Source organism: Pan paniscus, chromosome 5 (genome assembly GCF_029289425.2).
Source record: "Pan paniscus chromosome 5, NHGRI_mPanPan1-v2.0_pri, whole genome shotgun sequence".
In the NCBI taxonomy this organism is placed as follows: Eukaryota; Metazoa; Chordata; class Mammalia; order Primates; family Hominidae; genus Pan; species Pan paniscus.
Genome location: NC_073254.2, coordinates 145,607,611 through 145,632,243, shown reverse-complemented (window position 1 = coordinate 145,632,243; position 24,633 = coordinate 145,607,611). Strand labels below are relative to the sequence as shown.

The window sequence follows — 24,633 nt, the reverse complement described above, 5'->3', positions numbered from 1 at the left end:
AGATGGGAGTGCTTTAAGAAATTCTGATCTCCAAAAATCCCCACTTACACAACACATCAGTTCTGGAATGATCATTTCCTTGGCAAGGTTACTTTACACAGCCATCAAAGTAGCCATAGGTTACTTAGGTATAAAATAACCTTCCTTGGCAAGATTACTTTAAACAGCCATAGAGGCAGCCATATGTTACTTCTACGCACATATAAAGTATAATTTGATTTGCCAAGCAAATTCACTATTAAAACTGAGAATATAGTAACAACCTCTTTTTGGAGATTCTCCAAATCAAGCAAACAAGCAAAAAACAGACACCAAAAGAACCTCTTCAAAACTTAAAGATGATTAAAATACAGAATTATTTAGTAAATTTATTATATGAAGAGTCTCAAGGCAAAATTATTTTCATTGGCAATACATTAGGTCTGTAATCTCTTAGAAACAATTCTGAAGTACAAAAAAACTTGGAACACTATTTTTTTTCTCCCCGCTTTATTTGATAGCAAAACTTGAGCTGATCTGAACAAATTTGGTAGGAAACCTCATTTAATCTGATGTCTTTTTATAGTCTTATTTACTATATGTAGTGTGAATATTTGTGATTTTCTCTACAGAAATATTAATGGTCTTAATTATATAAGACTATGCCAGACTCTGCTGATGTGATATGTTATATGCAGCTGATGTACTGTATTATCTTTCTAAAATTCAAAAATTTCTGAATTTTGAAGTATATATGGCTACACAGATTTCAGATAAGGAATTATGGACTATAATATTTGAATTTAGTTGAGCTGACATTGAATCCTCCATTTATATGGATTTGTTTTTTAAATAATTAATGCTGTAGGTTTGTTTTTATTTATAGATATTCCTTCCTTTGCCTCTTTCACCTTCCTGAAGAGTTGACTATAAAGTGAATATTTCAATGTGACCCATATTTTCCCATGGATTGCCTTAGATCCCAAAGATACCAGAAACCCATAGATACTACTAATACAGAATACCTATGAATGAAACAGGTTGGGTTTTATAATAAAAATAACTTAAAGTAACATAATTATAAAATCATGTAATTAAAGGGGAAGTTAATATTATAATATTAATCAAAATAAATTGAAAAATCTGAAGTATATGAATATATTTCTCCAAATCTAAAAGTTTACCCTTTGGGACTCAGCTCACATAAGAAAGAGATTGGTTATTGCCTTGAGAAGCTTTGCCTGGATATTTCTGTTATTATTCCAAAGTGAAGATATACATTTGAAATATAAAGTGTTTAGTAGCTTGCAACAGAAAACAGTGTAGATAAAATACTTTCTTTTGACCCTGCTGCAAACTTTCTGAGTGCCCTTAACCAGGCTACTTTTCTCTCTTTATAATGATAGATTATATTTAATCTCTTTCCAGATTTAAATCCTATAGACTTACAATCTATTTTTCCATATTTCAATTTAAAAAGGTTATTATGTCCTGGTTAACTAAGAAATAAAGTTCTGATATTGTCTAGGATTTTAGAAAAGTCAATTTTTTTCCTTTGGGATCTGTCTTTTCAAAAATTTTAAATTGAATTTAATTTTATTATAAGTTCCAGGATACATGTGCAGGACGTGCGGGTTTGTTACATAGGTAAACCTGTCCCATGGTGGTTTGCTGCACCTATCAACCCAACCTTGGTATTAAGCCCAGCATACATTAACTATTTATCCTGATGCTCTCCCTTCCCCAACTCCTCCTTGCCAACAGGCCTCAGTGTGTGTTGTTCCCCATTCGTGTCCATGTGTTCTCATTGTTCAGCTCCCACTAATAAGTGAGAACATACAGTGTTTGGTTTTCTGTTCCTGCATTAGTTTGCTGAGGATAATGGCTTCAAACTCATCCATGTCCCTGCAAAGACATGATCTTGTTCCTTTTTATGGCTGCATAGTATTCCATGGAGGCTTTTACACTGTTGGTGGGAGTGTAAATTAGTTCAACTAATTTGAAGAAGTGTGGCGATTCCTCAAAGAATAGAAAAGTCAAATGTTTTTATCATGAACTTGAAAATGAGATGTGCTGCCCAGGGAAGTGCTGAATGAGTATTCTACAAGGCTCACAGGGGATTTTTCCAGGGCACAGAGCTCAAAATGCTGGAAGGTTGGGAACAGGAAGGGACATGTGTAGTGTGGTGGAAGGGCTAGCAAAGGTAGGTCACTGGGCAAACATTAAATAAGGCTAATTATGTTCTTTCTTTTAGGGCCTCCAACCATAAAAAGGAAAACTGAAGAAAAGCAAAATAGATGGGTGTCAAGGGCATAGAAATGGGATGAATATTTTCTTGAAATAGACAGAAAACAAACACATATAGTTATTTTTTCAGAGCCATTAGAAGCACAGTAGAACAAAGCCTGAGAGGTTTCAGTACCTGAGAAATGTGCTAGGAGATTCTCAAGGTATAGTAGCGACTTGACTAGTCTAAGGCAAGCTAAGGAAGATGTAGGGTCAATTAAATTATTTAAAGCTGGCAACCAGAGCAGAAGAGATTAAGCAGTAGTTGAGAGCAATGAAAGGATATTTTCCGTATTTCTTGAAACCTTTCTCTAAATAGTGTATATCGTCTTTTAAATCTTGCCATTCTATGTAGACTGTGCTTATATGAAATGAAATATAGAAATGTACCAGTCATGTTAAAGTGAAGAAAGAAATGTAAGTTGTCTGTAAGTGTACGTTTAATTTTTTTTAGAAACTGCCCAACTGTTTTCCAGGGTGGCTGTACCATTTTATGAGTGATTCAGTTTCTCTGCATCCGTTTGATGTCACTACTTTTTATTTTAGTCATTTTGATAGGTGCGTAGTGATATCTCACTGTGGTTTTAATTTAATTTGATGTTTATCTTATATCCTTATCAGCTTTAGAATTTTGGGGGATAGATTTATTGGGATTTTGTACATAGACAATTATGTAATCTGCAAATAGAGACATTTTTATTTGTCCATTCCAATCAGTATTGCTTTCACTTACCTTTCTTGCCTTATCCAGTGGCTAGAACTTCCAGTAGTGCGTTGAATAAAAATAGATATTATTTCCTTGTTCTGGATCTTAAAGAAAAAGAGTTCAATTTGTCCTCGCTGAGTATACGGTATTAGCCGTAGGCTTTGTCAATGATCTTATCATGTTTAGGAAGTTTCCCTTATTCCTAACTTTCAGAGAGTTTTTATCATAAAGGGGTATTGAATTTTATCAACTGCTTTTTCTGCCATCAGTAGATATCATTGTGTCATTTTTATTCCTTTGCCTCTCAGTATAGTGGATTAAATAGATTGGTTTTCAAATATTGAGCAAGCCTTACATCTCTGGAATTAACCCACTTGGTCATGATCTACAATTCTTTTTACATATTGCTGAATTCTATTTCATAATATTTTATTAAGAATTGTTGTGTTTGTATTCTTGAGGTATAGTGGTCTGTAGTTTCCTTTGTTTATGCTGTCTGGCTTTGGGATCAAGGTAATACTAGTTCACAAAACACCTAGGAAAGTTCCTCCTCTTCTATTTTCTGAAGTAGATGGAAAGAAACTTTGTTAATTCTTTAAATGTTTAATAGAATATTCAGTGAAACTATCTGGGCCTGGAGATTTCTTTTTTGAATTTTAAAATTTTGAATTCAATTTCCTTATTATGATAGGACTATTCAAATTACATATTTCATATTGGATAAATTAAGGAAGTTTGTGCTTTTCCAAGAATTTATTCATTTTTTTTAAGTTTTCAAATTTATGTGTGTAAAGTTGTTCATAGTATTCTTATCTTTTTATGTCTCCAGGTGTGTGTCCGGAATTGGTGGGTTCTTGGTCTCACTGACTTCAAGAATGAAGCCGCGGACCCTTGCGGTGAGTGTTACAGCTCTTAAGGTGGCGTGTCTGGAGTTTGTGCCTTCTGATGTTCCGATGTGTTCGGAGTTTCTTCCTTCTGGTGGGTTCGTGGTCTCACTGGCTCAGGAGTGAAGCTGCAGACGTTCTCCGTCAGTGTTACAGCTCTTAAGGCGGGGCGTCTGGAGTTGTTCCTTCCTCCCGGTGGGCTCATGGTCTCTCTGGCTTCAGGAGTGAAGCTGCAGACCTTCCCGGTGAGTGTTACAGCTCATAAAAGCAGTGTGGACCCAAAGAGTGAGCAGTAGTAAGATTTATTGCAAAGAGCAAAAGAACAAAGCTTCCACAGTGTGGAAGGGGACCCGAGCAGGTTGCCACTGCTGGCTCCGGCAGCCTGCTTTTATTCTCTTATCTGGCCCCACCCACGTCCTGCTGATTGGTAGAGCCCAGTGGTCTGTTTTGACAGGGCACTGATTGGTGCCTTTACAATCCCTGAGCTAGATACAAAGGTTCTCCACGTCCCCATCAGATTAGATACAGAGTATGGACACAAAGGTTCTCCAAGGCCCCACCAGAGCAGCTAGATACAGAGTGTGGATTGGTGCACTCACAAACCCTGAGCGAAACACAGGGTGCTGATTGGTGTGTTTACAAACCTTGAGCTAGATACAGAGTGCCCATTGGTGTATTTACAATCCCTGAGCTAGACATAAAGGTTCTCCAAGGCCCCGCCAGACTCAGGAGCCCAGCTGGCTTCACCCAGTGGATCCTGCACTGGGGCTGCAGGTGGAGCTGCCTGCCAGTCCCACGCCTTGCGCCTGCACTCCTCAGCCCTTGGGTAGTAGTCAATGGGACCGGGCACCAGTGGAGGAGGGGGTGGCCCTCGTGGAGGAGGCTCGGGCCACACAGGAGCCCACGGAGGGGGTGGGAGGCTCAGGCATGGCGGGCTGCAGGTCCCAAGCCCTGCCCCACAGGAAGGCAGCTAAGGCCCGGCGAGAAATCGAGCGCAGCGCCGGTGGGCTGGCACTGCTGGGGGACCCAGTACACCCTCCGCAGCCGCTGGCCCGGGTGCTAAGCCCCTCATTGCCTGGGGCCGGCAGGGCCGGCCGGCTGCTCTGAGTGCAGGGCTCGCCAAGGCCACGCCCACCCGGAACTCCCGCTGGCCCGCAAGCGCCGCCCGCAGCCCTGGTTCCCGCTCGCGCCTCTCCCTCCACACCTCCCGGCAAGCTGAGGGAGTAGGCTCTGGCCTTGCCCAGCCTAGAAAGGGGCTCCCATAGTGCAGCGGTGGGCTGAAGGGCTCCTCAAGTGCCGCCAAAGTGGGAGCCCAGGCGGAGGAGGCGCCGAGAGCGAGCGACGGCTGTGAGGACTGCCAGCACGCTGTCACCTCTCACAGGGTCTGTAGTGCTTTCCTCTGTTTCATTCCTGACATTGGTAATTCATATCTTCTCTTGTTTTTTAATTGTCAGTTTTGCTGGTGTTTTGTCAATTTTATTATTCTTTTCAAATAATTAGCTTTTTGTTTGATTGATTTTCCCCATTATTTTTTCTGTTTTCAATTTTATTGATTTCTACACTTATCTTTATTATTTTTCTTTTATACCTTTGAGTTCATCTTGGTCTTCTCTACATTGTTTAGGTGGGGGATTAGATTATTGATTTGAGACTCTTGCTGTTTTTAATGCTACAGTTTAGTGCTATAAATGTTTTAGCATTGTTTTAGCTCTGTCCAGTGAATTTTGTTATGTGCATTTTTATTTTCATTCAGTCAAGTGCATTTTCTATTAAGATGTCCTGTTTAAACTATGTCAATTATATTTTTTAAAGTGGTTTTTGGGGTATTCCCAAGGCTATACAACCATCACCACTAATTCCAGAATATTTTCATCAGCCCCCAAAGAAACCATGTACCCAATAGCAGTCACAGAGCATTCATCCCTGCTTCCAGTCCCTGGCAACCACTAATCTATTCTCTGTCTCTACAATTTGCCTATTCTGGATGTTTCATATAAATAGAATCATACAATATGTAGCCTTTTGTGTCTGACTCCTTTTACTTAGCGTAGAGTTTTCAAGGTCCATCCATGCTGTAGCATACATCAGTATTTCACAGTTCTTCATGACTGAATAATATCATTGTGTGGATATAACACATTCTGTTTATGGATTCATCAGCTCATGGACATTAGAATTATTTACACTTTTTGCCTATTTTGAATAATGTTGCTATAAACATTCACATACATGAATGCTTTTGTGTGAACTTACATTTACAGTTTCCTTGGCTATATTCCTAAGAGTGAAATTGTTGAGTCACACAGCTATCTTTACCTAACAAACTGTTGTCCAAAACAGCTGCCCCTACATTCTGTTTAAAAAAAATGATTGCATATTTTCTTCTTGAACTTTAAAAAATATATCTGTGTCCAGGCACGGTGGCTCACGCCTGCAATCCCAGCACTTTGGTAGGCCGAGGCAGGTGGATCACAAGGTCAGGAGATCGAGACCATCCTGGCCAACATGGTGAAACCCTGTCTCTACTAAAATACAAAAAATTAGCCTGGCGTGGTGGCACATGACTGTAGTTCCAGCTACTCAGGAGGCTGAGGCAGGGGAATCGCTTGAACCCGGGAGGTGGAGGTTGCAGTGAGCCGAGATTGTGCCACTGGACTCTAGCCTGGCGACAGAGCGAGACTCCGTCCCCCCACAAAACTATATATATATATATATATATATATATTTGTATTTTCACTCCATTTTAAAATATATTTAAATCTTATATTTATCTGAACTTTGTTTTGAAATTAGAGGTGAGGTAGGAAAATAAGTCATATTTTTTTCTGAAGGGGCTGTTTATTCATCTGAGCAACATCTTTTTATTACTAGTTTAAAATGTCACCTTTACATATACTAAATTTCCATAGGTAATTAGATCTATTTTTTGACCTTTTTTGTTTCATTAGTATGGATTTTTATTTATGAACCAGTACCACACTGTTTTCATTATTTTATTTTTCTAGTATAATTTCTGACAGGATTAGTTCTCCCTCATTATTTGCTTTTTCAAAAAGGTTTCCAACTCTTCTTGCTTGTTTGTCCACTCTTATTGATGTAGTTTATTTGCCACTAGTAGTCCTTGGGGAGATTCACTTCTATCTCTCAAAAAACAAGTAAGAAAAAATTTACAGAGTGAAGGAAGATGATGTTACTTGCTTTGCTGTGGAAGTTATGGAATATGATGTTAATTTAAATCATAGTTCCTTTAGCCTGAGATCTTTCCTGATTGTTGCCTCATCTATTTACCATTGAGCTAGTTGGCAGGGATGTGGGTAAAGGCTAAACATGTAGATTTGAACAACATATCCTATCTTTCCTCTACTTAGAGCACTAGGCTAATGATTCCAATTTTTACCTCTATCCAAATCAGGTTCATGGTTTAAACGTATTAATTCAGAACTCAAATAATTATCTGTAAGTGATTAAACCAACTCTATAAAAGCAAATACATACAATTTACTAAACGATTCACTAAATTGTAATAACAATAATTTAATAAGAGTGTTAAATACTGTTTGGCTGTTAAAAGATTACTTATATGTAGGTTACATCTGAGGTCTATGAGTGCAGTCCTTCTGCCTTCTCCTAAGAATCACCATGAAGTTGTTATTGGTTCTTGAACAGGCCAATGATTTATTTGAAGTAATTCCACTTTGCAAAGAAAATGTGACAATCATACATTGCCAAGGTGAAATGGAAGAGAGGCTGGACACCTGCAGGCCAGTTAAAATATGTGACAGAAGCAAAGCAATTTATGGCCTGCTGGTGGGAGGAAAAACAGGTTTGAGAAATATCACAAAAGGAAATTTGAAGGTAGAATCAAAGGAGCTTAATCATTGGATGTATTATTTTCAGCATGGGATATAGTACGTGGAGGCGTTAACAATAATTTCTTCACAATTTGCCCCTCCTAGGAGGCCTGTTTTCGTGAATGTTGCTCAGCTCTGTTTTGGCCTGTGCTTCGTTGCCCTCCGTTCGCTTTATAATGATGTTTTACACTGCGGTACGCCGCTACTTTCACACAATGTCAAGTGGCCTCATGCTTGTGCGTGATTTCTCCTAAAGCAGTCTGTGTGCTTCTCATAGGCAGGGAGCGTCTTGCTTATTTTGCGGAATCTAATGGAGGTATTCTAACTATGGTAGGGTTTTAATAAATATAGTTGACTGATAGAGTGACCTGGGGAAAAAGAAAGTGCCAAACGGGGAAGTGATGCAACACAGGAAGATTCAGGAAAATAGACATAGTTCCCAAGTGTCTTTCTGATGACAAAAGTAGAAATAATCAAAGGAGACCCCCTGTGTGAGGTGGATTCTTCTAGAGCAGACCACCCCACCATTTAATCAAGTCTGGTCAGTGTCCGGGGAGCTGTTTCTTCAGGCTACAGCTGGTGCACACCCGGCCAAAGGCCTCCCACAGTCTTCATTAACACATGGACGACACGTGCACACACACACACACACACACACACACACACCAGTTGGGCAAAAAAAAAGACCCACCCAATGAGAAAAAAATTCCAAGAAAAAGAGATAGTTTATATGTTTCAGTTTCTCAGCATCTGCAGCTGTCATCTGTTTTAAGTTTGGTAATTTTTATTAAGGCAAAGTGGCGCATGCTGTCATAGGACTTGCTCCAGCTCACGCTCCCCAGCAAGTCACCGGGTATCCCCTGGTGTGCTGAGACATGATATGTTTCCTGCCAGTGGATGAGGAGGAGGGAAAGCTCTGCTCAGCATCAATTTCTAGTTTAACACGGAAACAGAGAAGCCATGGGTAGACCTGTGAAATGCAGAGTATAATTACTCCATTTAAGGAGTTTGTCCATTAATTTCACAAGTGATTATTAAGTACTTATATTCCCTCATAGTGATTGTATCTCCCTGTGGAGGTTAAGATAGTTGGCTTGCTATCAGAAGGGTGACTTGGCCTGTGATTTTCATTTGTGGTCCATTCACATGCCCCATCTGTTCCACCACAACCCAGTCTGCATCTGGGATCAAGATGCCTGGGTTTGGGATTAGAGCCTATATAATCAGAGATGAGAACAGGGCTAACTGGTCCACATTTCAACCAAATCAGTAGTTCTGAGCTTCATTAGCACCAATTAAGTGAATGGATGAATGGACCACAATGATTTGGAGGTGAAGCCTGGCCACTGAAACTCGATCTCTGGCAAACTCTGGGACTAATTCCATTTTTACATGCTTTGAAGGAATATCTGGTAGCAGTTGTGGTAATATATGTGGATCTTCTTCCAAAGACATCTCAATACGCTGTAGTCAAAGAAAAATGTTGCATGCACCTTTTCCTGGAGTAAGAACAGTGGCTCATGTCACCCACTTGAGAGTGATCCTGATGTCTGCCTAACACTGAGAAAATGAAGAAAAAATAAAGCAGGGCCTGAGACTGGAGATTTCTAGATATTTAACACCCATCTGGTGCCCTGTAGGACACAAGGCAACATGAATGCTCTCAGAAGGCAGACATTGGAGTGTTCTAGACAGAGACTAGCAGTAGCCTTTTAATGACAATCAGTCTCTTCTTGAAGGATGGATTGGGCAATTTGGCGTGAGCTGTTTCTCTTTAAAAACAAGCTGAAACCCTCTTGCAGGTGCTTGAGAAATTGTGCCAAAGTCCTTCCATTGCTGCTATGACAATGAGCTTCCTAAGTCTTTTGAATTCTAAATGCTGAGGCTCTTCTAGAGACTTCCTGTACGTAGCTTGGATCCTGTGACAGAAGACTATGACTTCACCATTTCCTCAATAGTGAGCTACCCTACTTGCCTGCCTGATCCTGCTGTCTCTGTCACTCACCAACTCATTTGACCTCAGGGCAAGGCTTAATCTCTGTGAGGTTCAGTTCCTTCTGTGTAGTTCTTCTGGAAGCAGGAAACCAATCAGGATTGAAACTCTTGGCTGAATACAGCTGGAATATAAATAAAACAAGATATATGTAGTGTGTATTGCGGTGCTCTGCCCAGATTCCCTCCTTAAGGCTGACATACCCAATGCCCTGCTTTTGGGATTAACAGCTGCTGATGGCTCAAAGCAGCTCCCTTTGCTGGAAATTGCCCTCAGCAGCAGAAAACTGTCTCACTCAATGTTACATTTCCTTCCAAGGGTCACCTGCAACCAATGATTTGCTTCTGTAGGTTGTCATAAGCCTGTCCTCTGTGGTTCATTATGGGACAATTCTGAAAGGCCTTCTCAGTTCCAGAGTTCACTGTGAAGCCTCTGGAGTTCTGTTGTAACCTCATGTGGGCCAGCTTCTCACCCTGCCCAATCCTACCTTTTTCACTTCCTAACAGGTGTGTCTTCCAAAAACATTTCTAAAAATATCTTCTGCATGCAATGGTTCATTTTCAGAGTCTATTTCCAAGGAAGCCAGCTGAAGACAGTTGGAACCAGGAGTGGTCATAGGAAATAGATTCTAAGAGAAAAATCTTTTGCCGGCTGAATGACAGTGAGGACCCCATGACTATTTCTAAGTGAAATATGGACATTCCCTGCTGTGTCATACTGGTGTAATTGTTAAAACTTTTACTAGTGGTAAATTGGGTTGGGATATTGGTGGAAGGAGACAGACTGGCTGGTGCAATATCTCTGGTTCTTAAGAAGTAGAGGGAATTGTAATTGCAGTGACTTTGGAATTGGGCGGTGTTACTGAGCAACACATTCATCAAAGAGGGATAATGATGGGCTCAGGTGATTACCAATTCAAGACAAAATGTGGAAACTGGAGGGCCTCCTTGGCAATATTTAAGGAAATCCTAATCTCTTGCAGCTGGAGGGCAGACAGAGCGGAGGACCAGGCTCAGGATTTAATCATAAGAAGAGTGGAGCTTCAGAGAATGTTAAACTCACATTCTGGCAATTCTCCTGAGACAGTGTTAGGGCCCAAATAGAAGAAAAATGGAATCCTGAGACTTGAGCTGTGGATACCTGGGTAGATGAGGTTGTAAACTTTGAAATCCTCAATTTTCTTAAATCTGCTGGACTTGCAAAGTGACCTACCTTCCCTTGTGAGAAAATAGTGGTTCTACTTAGCTTAAATAATATGCAGAAGTCTTGACAATGAGGGAAATAGTTACACCTACCCCCACCCCCAAGATCTACCCTCTTTTTATTCCTGGCATTCAAATGATGCTGGTAAATTCTCAGCACAGCCTGAGTGAGGATAGGTTGGGCCAGCCAAGGGAGGAGACAGACTATACATCAAAGGGGTTGCAGGATCTGGATTATAGAGATCAGCGAGGGTGGAAAAGTATGCATGGGCCTTGTTCTTGAGGGTTCTGGATGAGGGAGCAGTGGAGTATACAGTTGGATAAGGGGGAGTTATTCATACAGGAGCACTCTCCCATAATACAGGATTAAACACCCTGGCAAGGACTCTGGGTACAGTGCTTATATGCTGCTAGGATGGCTCTTTAAGCTTGGAAAATGTGATGGTCCATATTAAGTCAAGTTGAGACGGAACTTTCCTGCCACATGGTGGAGGAAGGAATCAAAAGTCTCAGAGTATCAGATGTGCTAGAGTGGATATATAATGTAAGGCCAAAAACCCATCAGCTGGCTCTGCTCCATTGGAGGGTCTGGAGGACCCTGTGTTTGACAATAAGAAATGTGCCTGAGAGAGGAGCAGCAGCAATGTTGGGAAGACCAGTAGTGCCTGACCTCTGTTGGCCAGGACTGATGACAGGAGATGCTGTGAGAATACTGGGCTCTCTGAGCACAGTGGAGCTGATAAGATCTCAACATAATAGAGGATAGGTGGCAGCGCCTAACAATCAGAAGTAGGTAGGCAGTTATTACAAGGAATGGCAATGTTGAAGAGGCAGTCATGTGGCCCAACCTGCAGAGAGCTGTGGAGATGGATGGTCAGGGGCTGATAGCTGTCTTACTAAAAGTTTCGAGACCTTACCCAGTTCTCAGATCTGGAACCCACTAACTGATAGAGAGGTTAGGTCTTTATGAGAAGGGACTCTGCCACACGGTCTGCAACAGTGTCACAGGTATCTTTAGCAGTAATTCCCCCATTCTTTACCCAAAGAGGCCTATGCCTATTTACTTGTGTGCATTAGGAAAAAGAGAATACCTAGACCTTTCAAAATTGTTGGTCACAAGATCTGAACTGGCATTGATGCCTGACCCAAAATGCCATTATGACTCTCCATTAGAATGAGGACACATGGTTGTCTTGTAATAAGTGGCATTTTGACTCACATCCATTCACAGTGAATCCATTCAGTCAATGGACCTACATAATGATTACTTCCCTGGCCCCTGAGTTTATAACTGTAATGAACATGTTTGATAGTTAGTAGAACCCTCACACTGGTTTATTGGCCTGTGGTTAAGAGGTATCAGAGTGTGAAATGCCAACTGGAAGCCATCAAAACAGCCTTTTTAATCCCTTAGCAAAGATAATAAATCAACATTAATAATACATTCTAGGGAAAATAGTAGACATTAATGACACCTTTAAAGATATTAAGAATGCACAGGCAGTGGTCTCTGTCATTTCTTAATTTAATTAATCGTTCTGGCCTTTATAAAAATTGGATAGCTTGACCAAGTTGTACCCTCTTGCAGCAACCTCATGTAGAATCTTTGCTGGAGCAAAATAACATGGTATGCAGCCACTGATCTGGCAAATACATTCTTTTCTAGTTATCAAAAGGATTATTGTATGCAGTTCCCATTTGTGTGAAATAAACAACAATATGCATTTACAGTCCTGCCTCAGGGCTTTGTTAATACCTCCACTCTGTCTGAAAGAACTGGGGCTATCTGGGCATTCCTCAGAACATCATGTTGGTTCTCTATACTGATGACATTCTGATAATTGGAACAGATTAGCAAGAAATGGCAAATATGTTAGAGGCTTTGATAAGACGGCCACACCAGAGAGTGGGTGATAATCCCTATGAAGATTCAGGGGCCTACTGGATAAATTTTATATATATGTATATGTGTGTGTGTGTATATGTGTGTATATATATATATATATAAAATACTCTAAGTTCTAGGATAAATGTGCAGAATATGCAGGTTTGTTACATAGGTATACACATGCCATGGTGTTTTGCTGCACCCATCAACCCGTCATCTACATTAGGTATTTCTCCTAATGCTATCCCTCCCCTTGCCCCCCACCCTCTGACAGGCTCCAGTGTGTGATGTTCCCTTCCCTGTGTCCATGTGTTCTCATTGTTCAACTCCCACTTATGAGTGAGACCATGCAGTGTTTGTTTTTCTGTTCTTGTGTTAGTCTGCTGAGAATGATGATTTCCAGCTTCATCCATGTCCCTGCAAAGGACATGAACTCCTCCTTTTTTATGGCTGCATAGTATTCCGTGGTGTATATGTGCCACATTTTCTTTAGCCAGTCTAACACTGATGGACATTTGGATTGGTTCCAAGTCTTTGCTATTGTGAACAGTACTGCAATAAACATATGTGTGAATGTGTCTTTATGCATGATTTATAATCCTTTGGGTATATACCCAATAATGGGATTGCTGGGTCAAATGGTATTTCTGATTCTAGATCCTCGAGGAATCACCACACTGCCTTCCACAATGGTTGAACTAATTTACACTCCCACAACAGTATAAAAGTGTTCTATTTCTCCACATCCTCTCCAGCATCTGTTGTTTCCTGACTTTTTAATGATCACCATTCTAACTGGCGTGAGATGGTATCTCATTGTGGTTTTGATTTGCATTTCTCTAATGACCAGTGATGATGAGCTTTTTCATATGTTTGTAGGCTGCATAAATCAATAATATGTTTTAGAAATTCAGTGTTCTGGGTTATGTTGGGGCATCGTCTCCAAATTAAGAACAAATTGTTGCATCTTACACCTCTCACCTTTATAAAAAAAGCATAATACTTACAAGGTTTCTTCAAGTTCTGGAAGCAGCATATTCCATATTTGGAATATGTCTCAGACCGATTTGCTGCATGGTAATATGAGAGGTTGCCAGATTTGAGTGGGGCCTAGAGCAGAAAAGAGCTCTGCAGAATGCTCAGATCATTCAGCAGGCTCCATGGTGTCAAACATATCTGTGGTGGAAGAGGATGCCATGTAGTGTTGATGGCAAAGGCCAACAGGAGAATCACAGTGTAGGCTCATAGGGTTTTAGAGCAAGGCCTGTCATACAACATTCACAAAAAACAACTCCTGGCTTGCTACTATGCCTTGATAAAGATGAAGCAGCTGATCATCAGACATCAAGTAACCATGTGGCCAGTACTGTTCATCTTAAGCTGGGTTCTGACATTGTCACTGTTGTACCAGCACCTCTCCCACAGCTCTCACTATGGCTGCATGGGGGTAGGGAGAAGCCTGTGGCCAGTTGGTAGAGGAGGAAAAGTCTGAATGTAGTTATGGGTCAGCTTGTGTGTATTGATGCAAACTGAAAATGCTGCTACACTACAACCCCACTTAGGAGCCCCTGAAAGATAGTGTTAAGGGAAAAATCTTCCCACTGGGCAAAGTTCTGGGTGGTGCATCCATTTTATGTGGGAAGAGAAGTAGCTTGAAATAAGAATGTACATGCACCCAAGCAGTTTGAAAGATTATGGACAAGGGGATCTGGGAAAGTGACCATGGATAGACCTATGAGAATGGGCACAAAGTTTTAAGATCTTTGTATTAAAGCCTACCTAGATGCATTCACCATGGGACAGGGATTAAACAACCATGTAAACCAAATCACTCATTAGTTGACATCAGAGACTGGCTGATCAGTCTCTGACAGTACAAGGACAATGGGAACATGAATAGAGTAGTCATGGTGGCAGGGATAGGGGCTATGATGGCCCTAACAGTATGGACTGCCTCTTGTACTCATCAAGACTGATCTAGCTACTGCTGCTACCAAATACCCAACCTTCCTCTACAAGCAGAGCCTCTAACAGCACTATTTCTGGAGGGGAAAACCAGCCACTTGGTGGAAAGTTGATTACTTTGGAGCTCTTGCACACTGGAAAAGACAGCAATTCATCTTTACCATTATGTACACATATTCTGGGTGTGAATTTGCCTTTCCTGCGCACAGAGCCTCTGCCCAGCACCATTGTCTCAGGCTTACAGAAGATTTGATTCATCAGTGTGGGATACTGCACAATATTGCCTTTGGCCAATGCACCCACTTTACAGCAAAGGTTGTGTGGCATTGGGTCCATGACTTGGGAACCTGGTCCCACCCCACAGGGAACTGCTGGCCTGATGGAGTGGTATGATGGATTTTAAAATAAAAGTGAGAATCCCTCTAGGGATGGGGCACCATCCTCCAAAATGTGGTATACACCATCAGCATTAGGCCCTATGCATTCTGGCTTCCAGAGAAGAATGCTTTCACCAGGAAACAGTAAAAGCACCATGAGCTTGAAAGTATGGCTGCTGTCTGGTCCCTTCAGGTTCCTTGTGCCAAGAGGACAACAGGAAAGGAGTCACTGTACTGGCAGGAGGAATTCTTCTTGATCATCGGGAGGAAGCATGGCTGCTGCTACAGAAAGAGCACAGGAAAGAATATGATTATTGCTCACATATAATACCCAGTCGTAACAGTAAATAAGCAATTATAACAGCCATGGCCTATGGAATACATGGTGACCAGTGATAAGGGTTTGGGTCACCATACCAGGAGTTGTCTAAACCAGCAGAGGTTCTAGCTGAGAGTGAGGGGAATCTAGAATGGAATGTGGAGGAGGAATGATGACCATCAGTTATGACTTGGAGGTCAGCTTCAGTAGCAGTATTTTAGTTCATTTCCTGTTCTTTCTGAAAAGTCCCTGGGAGAACAGATCAGATAGAATGTGGAGAAGCTGTAACTAGATGAGGAAAATTTATGATAAGAAGCAAGTGGGTCTGAATGGTGCAGGAGATAAACTGTAGTGGACACTGTGGTGCTCTGCCTGGATCCCCTTTTCAGTTTATGTATCGGGATTCTCTCCCCCACCGCAGTTTCCTGGTATAGTCCCTCACTGGTGATGTTGGCTGCTGAGGACTCATAGCTGTGCCCTTGCAAGAGTTGTCCTTGACAGCATGGAATGCCACATCCAATGTTACATTCCCTCCCAGAGGTGGTCTCTGGCCAATAACTGCTTTATGTAGACATGCAAAATCCAACCCCTTGCCTCAATCTGGAGTATCTCTGAAGGGCATTTCCGCTCAAAAGCTTTCCAGATGATAAGCTGGAAATTCTTATAAGTAACTCTACTGTTACTTCATTGCAGGTCAGCATCACTCTTTGTGTGATCCTAGCCTGCTTACTTTCTTGTGGGTGTATCTCTGAAAATATTCTGTAATCAAACTTCTGCATGCAATTCTCCATCTCAACATGTGTTTCCCAGGAACTTGAATGAAGACAATGTATAAAGTTCCTAGCACAGAAGACACCCAGTAAGTGTCAGGTCTGTCTCTTTCCCTCTCTTATTCCTTACTGGAAACCACAGCCGTTGTCTGTAATCTCATGAATATTTACCAAACAGTCATAATATAATTGATCCTGGTAAGAGGGAAGGATGAGGATGTAGGACATGGTAAGCTGTCAGGAGGCACAAACCCCAAAGCATCACAGGATGAAACAATGAACTAAAGCCTGAGCACGTGACATGGCAGGTATTTTACTGTGCATGTTGTGTACACTGCCAATTTTACACTCAGAGGTGGGTATGATTCTTCCATTTGACAAAGAAACTGCCACAGAAAAGGAGAGAAACTGCCCACTCTCTAGCGTGCCATACTGCTTCCTCGAAGCCTTCTTACTTCACAAATGGTTTGATTTTCCTGGCAGCTCATCATTGCCAAGTAACCCATGGATTGCAGGAAGCAGCGCAGATATCCTGCTCTATAGTGCGCAGTGATCTCAGAAAAGCAGGTATGCACTACTACACCCTGAAACTGTGCTCTAAATGCTGAAGGACAAGCGAGAGAGTGAGCTTTCCCTCCTAAGCTCTAACTCTAATAAAGACAACTGTATCAGAAAATCAAACTTTTTCTTTTTTCTTTTTTTTTTGACAGAATTTTGCTCTTGTTGCCCAGGCTGGAGTGCAGTGGTGCTATCTTGGCTCACTGCAACCTCCGCCTCCCGGGTTCAAGTGATTCTCCTGCCTCAGCCTCCTGAGTAGCTGGGATTACAGGCATGTGCCACCACGCATAGCTAATTTTGTTTCTCCATGTTTCAACATGGAGACGGGGTTTCTCCATGTTGGTCAGGCTGGTCTCGAACTCCCAACCTCAAGTGATCCACCTGCCTCAGCCTCCCAAGTGTTGGGATTACAGGGGTGAGCCACCGTGCCCCGCCCAGAAAATCAGACATTTTAAAGTGGTACAAAAAATAGAAAGGATGAATAAGACCTAGTGCTAGCTAGTGTTTGCTAGCACAATAGTGTGACTTTTTAAGGGGTACAAGAAATGTAAAGAATGAATTAGACCTAGTATTTGTTAGCAAAACAGTGTGATGATAGTCAAAAGTAATTATACATTTTAACAATAACTAAAAGATTATAATTGGGTTGTTTGTAACACAAAGGATAAATGCTTCAGGTGATGGAGACCCCATTTACCTTGATGTGATTACTACACATTGTATGCCTGTAGCAAAATATCTCACATAACCCATAAATATGTACACCTACTAGGAACCCACATAAATTAAAAATAAAAAATTATTGATGAAAAGAAAATTAAACTTTTTCGAGGTCGGGGGTGGAGGTAGAGTTAATGTGTCACAGGGTACTCTGGCTGAACAGAAATAGTGTGACTACTTATTGGGACATTGTGATCAAGGACATATGGAAGGATTAACTGCAAGGATCAGTTTCGGACATGATCTTCCCTGGAGAATTCACTACAGTTTATTTCTCTGTCTTTTCACGACATCAGAGTCTGATGGGCAATATTTTCCTGAGTGACATGTGCCTAGAGAGGTATTGGAGGATGTAGAGAGAAATCTGTTTTGATTTGTGACTTATAATATGCAAAGAACTGCAGAGAGAAAAGAGAAAGAGAGAGAGAGAGAGAAGGAGAGGAGAAAAAGAAAAGAGAGATCCAGTAGAGGGAAAACATAAGTCCTTGTTTTCTCCTTCTCTGTGCCAAGTAGGTATATGCTGCTGCTAGGACCATTTGGCCAGACTGGCAGTCAACAATGACAGCAGTTTAGCTGTGGCTTGGGGCCAGTGGGAGGCAGGCTGCGTGGCAGACTGAGCATGGGTGAGGGGCAGGTGGAAGTGGGAAGTACTAGAAGGAGATTGTTGCAGCCAGCATACAGATTTGGAAATTAAAGTTTAAGATCTGTGTGGCAAGGAATGAATGACAAAAAAAAAAAAAAAAAAAAAAAAAAATTCCTCTTCAAGCTGCTATTGGGCTTTGAGGTGAATGTGTTTCTGGTACATTTGCTGAAATGAAAAAAATTAAGATGATAGGACTATCCATTTGTGACCCATGTGGCTGCTCATGGACAGCCCCTATTTACGTAAACTAAGGGCGTGAACTCCTCCTTCTTCAAGGCCACCTTCCTCTAGCTCATGTGGATAGGATGGTCTGCGTCTTTTCTGCTCCGGGTCACTCCAGGCCCCAGCTTGCTTCCGCTCTTGCCTTCATCTGCCCACTTCACCCTGGGCCTCTGCTGCCTTTGCCACTCTTGAAACTTGGGACAATCCCTCTCTTGCTTTATTTCCTTTATTCCCCCAAGTTATTGCTGCTACAAGGGTTTGTCATGCAGCAGCTTTCACTGAAGCTTTGGGGACAGAGGAGAGGGGTCACAGAATAGGCAATAACAGGAAACCCCTCCGAGAGTGTTCTTGCCTGTGGCCTTCACCAGCTGCTGTGAGGCATGGCCTCTTCTTACTCGCCCTGTGGTGATGTTCTCTTTTTCCTGTTTCTTGTCTGAATTCCAGTCCTGCCCCACTCCTCTATCCTCAAGGACTATGTCTTAGTCCATGTAGGCTGCTATAACAAAATACCTTAAATTGGGTAATTAATAAATAATAGAAATTTATTTCTCACAGTTCTGGAAGTTAGGAAGTCCAAGGTGAAAGAGCTGGCAGATTTGGTGTCTGGTGAGGCTGCTGTCTGCTTCCTAGATGGTGCCTTGTTTCTGTGCCCTCAGGAGGGGACAAACACTGTGTCCTCACATGGCAAAAGGGACAAAAGGGCAAGGCAGCTTCCTGAAGCTTCTTTTATAAAAGCGTTAATCCCATTCACAAGCGCAGAGTCCTCGTGAGCTGTCCAAATCTCCATCTTCTAGTATACCATCACCTTGGCAATTAGGTTTCAACATATACATTGTGTAGGGACACATACATTTAAACCACAGCAGGCTGCAATTAAGCACCAGGTCTGGGGTCCCGACTTTCTTTGTGGCTGATCTTCTACTAGATTTGGGGCCTCCAATCAATCTCTTCACCTCATTCAGAGTCCCTTTTGTGTAGTGAGGGCTTAATAGTGATACATATCACCCCAAGCAGGTTCCTAACTTTCAGAGTGAAACTTGAGCCTTTGACTTCTAATTCCTCACTTGACATTTCCTCTATTCACTTTTCTTTCCCCATTCTGAGGGTCACTGAGCCTTCTGGTTTACATCAAGCTAATCTCTGTAGACCCATGTTGAGGGCATCAGTTCCTTTGTATGTAAAATGAGAAATCTTTAATCTGGAATCTTTCTTTACAAGTCTAAACCAGAGCCCAGAAAAATTGATATATATGTGTGTGTGTGTATGTATATATAATTTACATATATGCGTATGTAAGATTATTCATTTTAGTTTAGGTTGTGATGGAAAAAGATAGAAAAGAACTTAACTATCTATCAATAGAGGAAAAATTAGACAGATTATGGTTCATAATACAATAAAGTACTACGCAACCATGAAAAAGAATGAAGAGTCTCTATGTTTGCTTTTCTTGAATAATGTCAGTAGTTTATTATAAATTGAAAAAGTACCATCTGAATCAAAATATAGAACATGATTTTTAAAAGTCTCTCCCTCCTTCTCTCTCTGTTTCTCTTTCAATGTAGAAATAACTTGATAAACATAGAAAAAAGTCGAAAGGGAAGTCTTCAGACTGCTTCTCACTGATGGAGTGGGAGAGTAGTGCTTTTAAATCTTACTTTACATAATTTTCCAAGGAGGTAGTTAAGTTGCAGAATCATGAATGTCCCTTTTTAAAAATATTCTTCAAGTTAAAATATTTACAAATATAGCATAATAGGAAACCAACTGATAAAAATGAAGGGATTAGGCTAAATGTTCTTTAGATATTGTCAAGTTTTATTATTCTGGAATATGTATTTCCAGGTCAAAGGCAAATAAGATTTTTAAAATATAAAATGCCTAAAATAATTTCTAGACTATATTAAGCACTTAAAATATGTAACTCCTATGCAAAAATTTAATTTGATCCTTTAATGTATCCTTGCTTCTTGTATTCTTTTTTATTTTTATGATTTTTGATGTTCATTGGTTTGCAAGCATTAGTGAAATTAAAATTTTTCTCTGGAAACTTCATAAGTAATTAAATATATACTTACACAATAATTCTTTCTTGATTTGTTTAATATCTAGCCAAGTGCATGTAATGGTATTTAATCATCTTTATTCAGCCAGCAAATTAACCACACGACATTCCTGTGATCAAGGTGAGGCACAGATAGGGAAAGAGACAGCTTCTAACCCCTCGGTCCACAGCCCTGTAGTCTCTTTACATTGTTTAGCACAGGTTGTAGTCTTGCCACATGAGGCTGAAGCTTTTTGGTACCTGCCTGCTCGGTCATCTCCCCCTCTTTCCACCCAAGACCACTGAGTTTTCAGAAGTAAATGAGCATGAGAAAAAATACAGGATTTTGGCCTTTCGGGTGTACTCATCAGTGAAGCCACTGACCCTCTGCTACAGGTCTTTATTGCACTCTCTGGCCACCAGACCGTCCTCCCTTGATGCCTCGTGCACTTGTGATAATCCCAGGTGTGTCCCTCTGGCGTGTGACCTGCCTTCTGTTAAACCCCTAGTCTTTCAGTTTATTCAAAAAATACTAGATTTGGCTCTTTAAGAAACTGAGTTCACTCTCCCAGATCAAGACAAGAGTCTACTTATTCCATGGAAGCAGTAATTCAGTTATAGTTGTCCTGGTGGCCTAAAAAAGTCAGTGCTGCTTCCAGAGGTGCCTGATTTATTCCCTGAATGTAATTTATGTACTGGGAAAATCTGATTTGGTGAGTCTTTGTTCTGTGAAACTCAGAAGCAGGTCAAAAATTGAGAATTCAGTGTATGACCTCAGAATATGTGGCAAAGATGCAACACCACTCAGTATGGAAATAAAAAAACTTCCACATTCCAGAGGAGATTTTTTTGTGTGTGCCTTTTTCTTCTGGTTTAGTTTTGCGACCCTTGATCTAGGGAAGAGAGTTTCTCTAACACGAGGCTGCTCCCAGCATAACAATTCATTCCCACAATATCTTATGTAACTCAATCGCCGTGCGACAGTTTCTGAAGAAAGAACTGATAGCAACGACCCACATGGAAAAGCTTTTTTACTTCTGGAGTACAGTCCCTTTCCTTTCACTCATTCTCTTGTCATGTTTGTTTTCAATCTGTCCAGGGAATATGTTAGAGATTTGGAGTTAAGTGTGTATTGTCACTTAAGTGGTGAATGTCCTCATTTTTCATCTCACCAAAAATGACTAAAAGTATTAACAAGGAGCAGAAGATAAAAAGGTTGTAGTTTGTCACCAAGGAATCCTCCTCCCTCTGGGACCCGCCCTCACCCTCTTACCCTCCATCTCCCCTACAACCCCTGTCCTTCTGTCCCTTAAGCTTGATTTTCGTGTTAAGAGGTTTTGTGACTTGATGGAGAGTGTTTCTTTGAATTAGGCATTTTAGGTAGCATGAAAAAGAAATAGAATATGAGGTCCTTGCTTTCAGAATGCCTAAAATCAAAAGGCTCTGTATCCTGTAATCTTTTCTCTTTCTCTTTTGAAGATTTTAAGCATAGTCACTCAACTGTCCTCCTCCCTTTCTTGAGTCTGCCTTGGGGGACAGTGAGATGATCACATTTGATTTCTCATTAGGAACATATGAACAGGCTCAGACACTTTTAAAGTGTTAATTAGTAGCAGCCAGTACCGTATGAATTCATTGTACCATATGAATCAGGTAGAATCTCATACAGCTTTGGGACCAAGACCTTGGGTAACAGGGAATTTTGACCAGCCTGGTCAATGAGGGGAGCTGGCAACTTCTTTTTTAAATCTGGAAAAGCTCAAATTAAGTTTCTTTTAGTTTTGTCACCAGGCTGTTTGCTGGTAAGTTGGATTTCTGAGCCAGATAGTGCTACATTTAGGGAAGTCAACAGAGCTTATTGACACTGTTTTCCAGGTAGTGGTGCTGTATTTAAGCTTGCAAAATGTCTTTTTTCTATGTCCTAGGAAAGTCAAGAGGAAGTTCATATCTCTTAGACTCCTTTTTGATGCTTGGCATATAGTAGGTGCCCAAAAATATATTTGTTGATTAAAGCAAATAAAATGCAGGAAAAGAAACTAACTTCGATAGATCTAAGATAGTCATCCCCTCCTTTAAATGAGCAAGAAAATCAGGCTCCATTTATTTTAAACCTCTGCATACATTTTTCTTTCTTCCTCATATTTGCTGGTTAGTGACTATGCTTTGAATTAGAAAGAAGATGGGTGAAGGGATGAGTGAGCCCTGCCACATTTAGGTTTGTTGAATATTGCAAATTGCTTTGAGTTAAAAAAAAAAAAAACCAGAGCGTGTTTGGCAAAACCGTTTCCCCTCAATGTTTTAACAGCATGTGGACTTAGATGGAAATTTAATCTGCATGTTCATTTACACGTAACTCATCAAAACATTTTAAACAGTATTTTGAAGTTTGCAGAGCCTTTTCAATCTTTTTTATGGAACCTTTTGAAGCATTTTGGGAGTTTTCATGGAAATCTGTATTTGGCTAAGACCAAGCATACTGGACCCTCTTCCCACACTCCCCAGATATTTCATATCAACCCATTCCTCCATTTCTAAATGGATGTTTATTAAACTTTATGGAGAAATAGACAAATAATTGAAATTTGAAAGGAACAAAAACACTGTCAGCCTTTGATGGACAAAAGCTGGACAAAGTCGATCTCTGATGGTATTCTAATGGAGGATAAAGGTGCCATGGGCAGTTCACACTGGCCCTAAGAAAAATATTTCTATTTTGTTTGAGAATGACTCATGTCTCTATTAGTTATGAAACTCAAAATGCTAGAAACATTTGTTGAGTTTCAGTTAGATTTTTTAAAATATTGACAAATTGCTGGCAGAGAGGACATGGTAGTGGTTGCATTTTGGATAGGAGATTGTTGCAGCAGTGGAGGATGGATCCCAGGGAAGGCTGGTTTAGATGCGTACTGCGGTGGTCCAGGTGCTGAGGTGGGCAGGCAGGCACAGATCTGAGAAATATTTAGAAAGTAATTTAGCAGGAGTGGATGATGACAGATTGGCTAACTTAGGTGACTAAATGGATAGCAGTGATAGTAAGTTAGGCTTGGAATATAGGATAAAGAGCAGTGGTATGGTTTCGATCTGTGTTTCCACCCAAAACTTATGTCAAATTGTAATTCCCAGTGTTGGAGGTGGGGCCTGGTGGGAGGTGATTGGATCGTGGGGGTGGATCTCTCATGAATGGTTTAGCACCATCCCCTTGATGCCATCCTCATGTCTCACAAGATCTGGTTGTTTAAAGTGTGTGGCATCTCCTCCCTGGCTCTCTGTCTTGCTCCTGCTCTGGTCGTGTGACAGTGCCTGCTCCCACTTCACCTTCCGACATGATTGTAAGTTTCCTGAGGCCTCCCCAGAAGCCGACCAGATGCCAGCATCATGCTTCTTGTATAGCCTGCTGAACCCTGAGATAATTGAGCCTCTTTTTTTAAATGAATTACCCAGTCTCAGGTATTTCTTTATAGCAATGCAAGAATGGCCTACTACAAGTAGGTTTGGAAAGAAAGAAAGATGATAAGCTCAGTTATAGACATACTAACTCCTACATGTAAACGGAGATGTAAGGAGATATTCGACTTACGATTCCGAAGCTGTGGGGAGAGATCAGGCTGGATAACAATTTGTCAGTCACCAGCTTATAGCTGGGTACTTATAGGTGAGAGGTGGGTGAGCCCAATTGTGAAGGTTTATAGACCAAATCTATACTTATAGAGATGAAGGAGAGCTGAGGGGAGGGCACAGCATAAAGGGAGGGAGCCTTTCTGGGTGGTAGTGATATGAGCATGCTTTTAGGCTGAGGAAAGTGAGCCTACTTAGAGAATGAAATGTTTGAAGAGTTAGGGTTGAGATGGGATTTCTCAGGGAAAAAATGGTAGGAACAAGGTTGAGGACTGGATCAGCATTAGGTAGAGTTTTGTCAGATAGGAGAAAGAACCTTTTCTCTGAAACCAAAGGAGAGGAAGGAGATAAAATTTTAAGATGTATGCAAATGTATGTATGTGTGAGTGTATGTGCTTTAATTTTTTCAAGAAGTGGTAGTCAATGTGGTTGTCAGCAATTAGAAATATGAACTGGCTTGAAATATTAAAAAGTTAGAGCAAAATGGAGAATAGTCAGTGTATATTGATGTGAAGTAAAACATATATGTAATAATTGCTCAGAGAAATAAGAGGCAACTGGCCTTGAATTAATCATTTGCGGTGACTCTTACAGTTGCAAATAACAAAAAG

The 24,633-nt window shown here is 40.9% G+C and overlaps 1 long non-coding RNA gene across 1 annotated transcript in view; it reads left to right on the top strand.

Moving 5' to 3' along the window:
• Positions 1–24,633, top strand: part of LOC130541614 (uncharacterized) — a 79,633-nt gene that overhangs the window by 8,383 nt on the left and 46,617 nt on the right. The window contains exon 2 of the long non-coding RNA XR_008955695.2: positions 3,801–3,867. This is a non-coding gene — a long non-coding RNA (uncharacterized LOC130541614). The remainder of the gene's footprint in view (positions 1–3,800; positions 3,868–24,633) is intronic.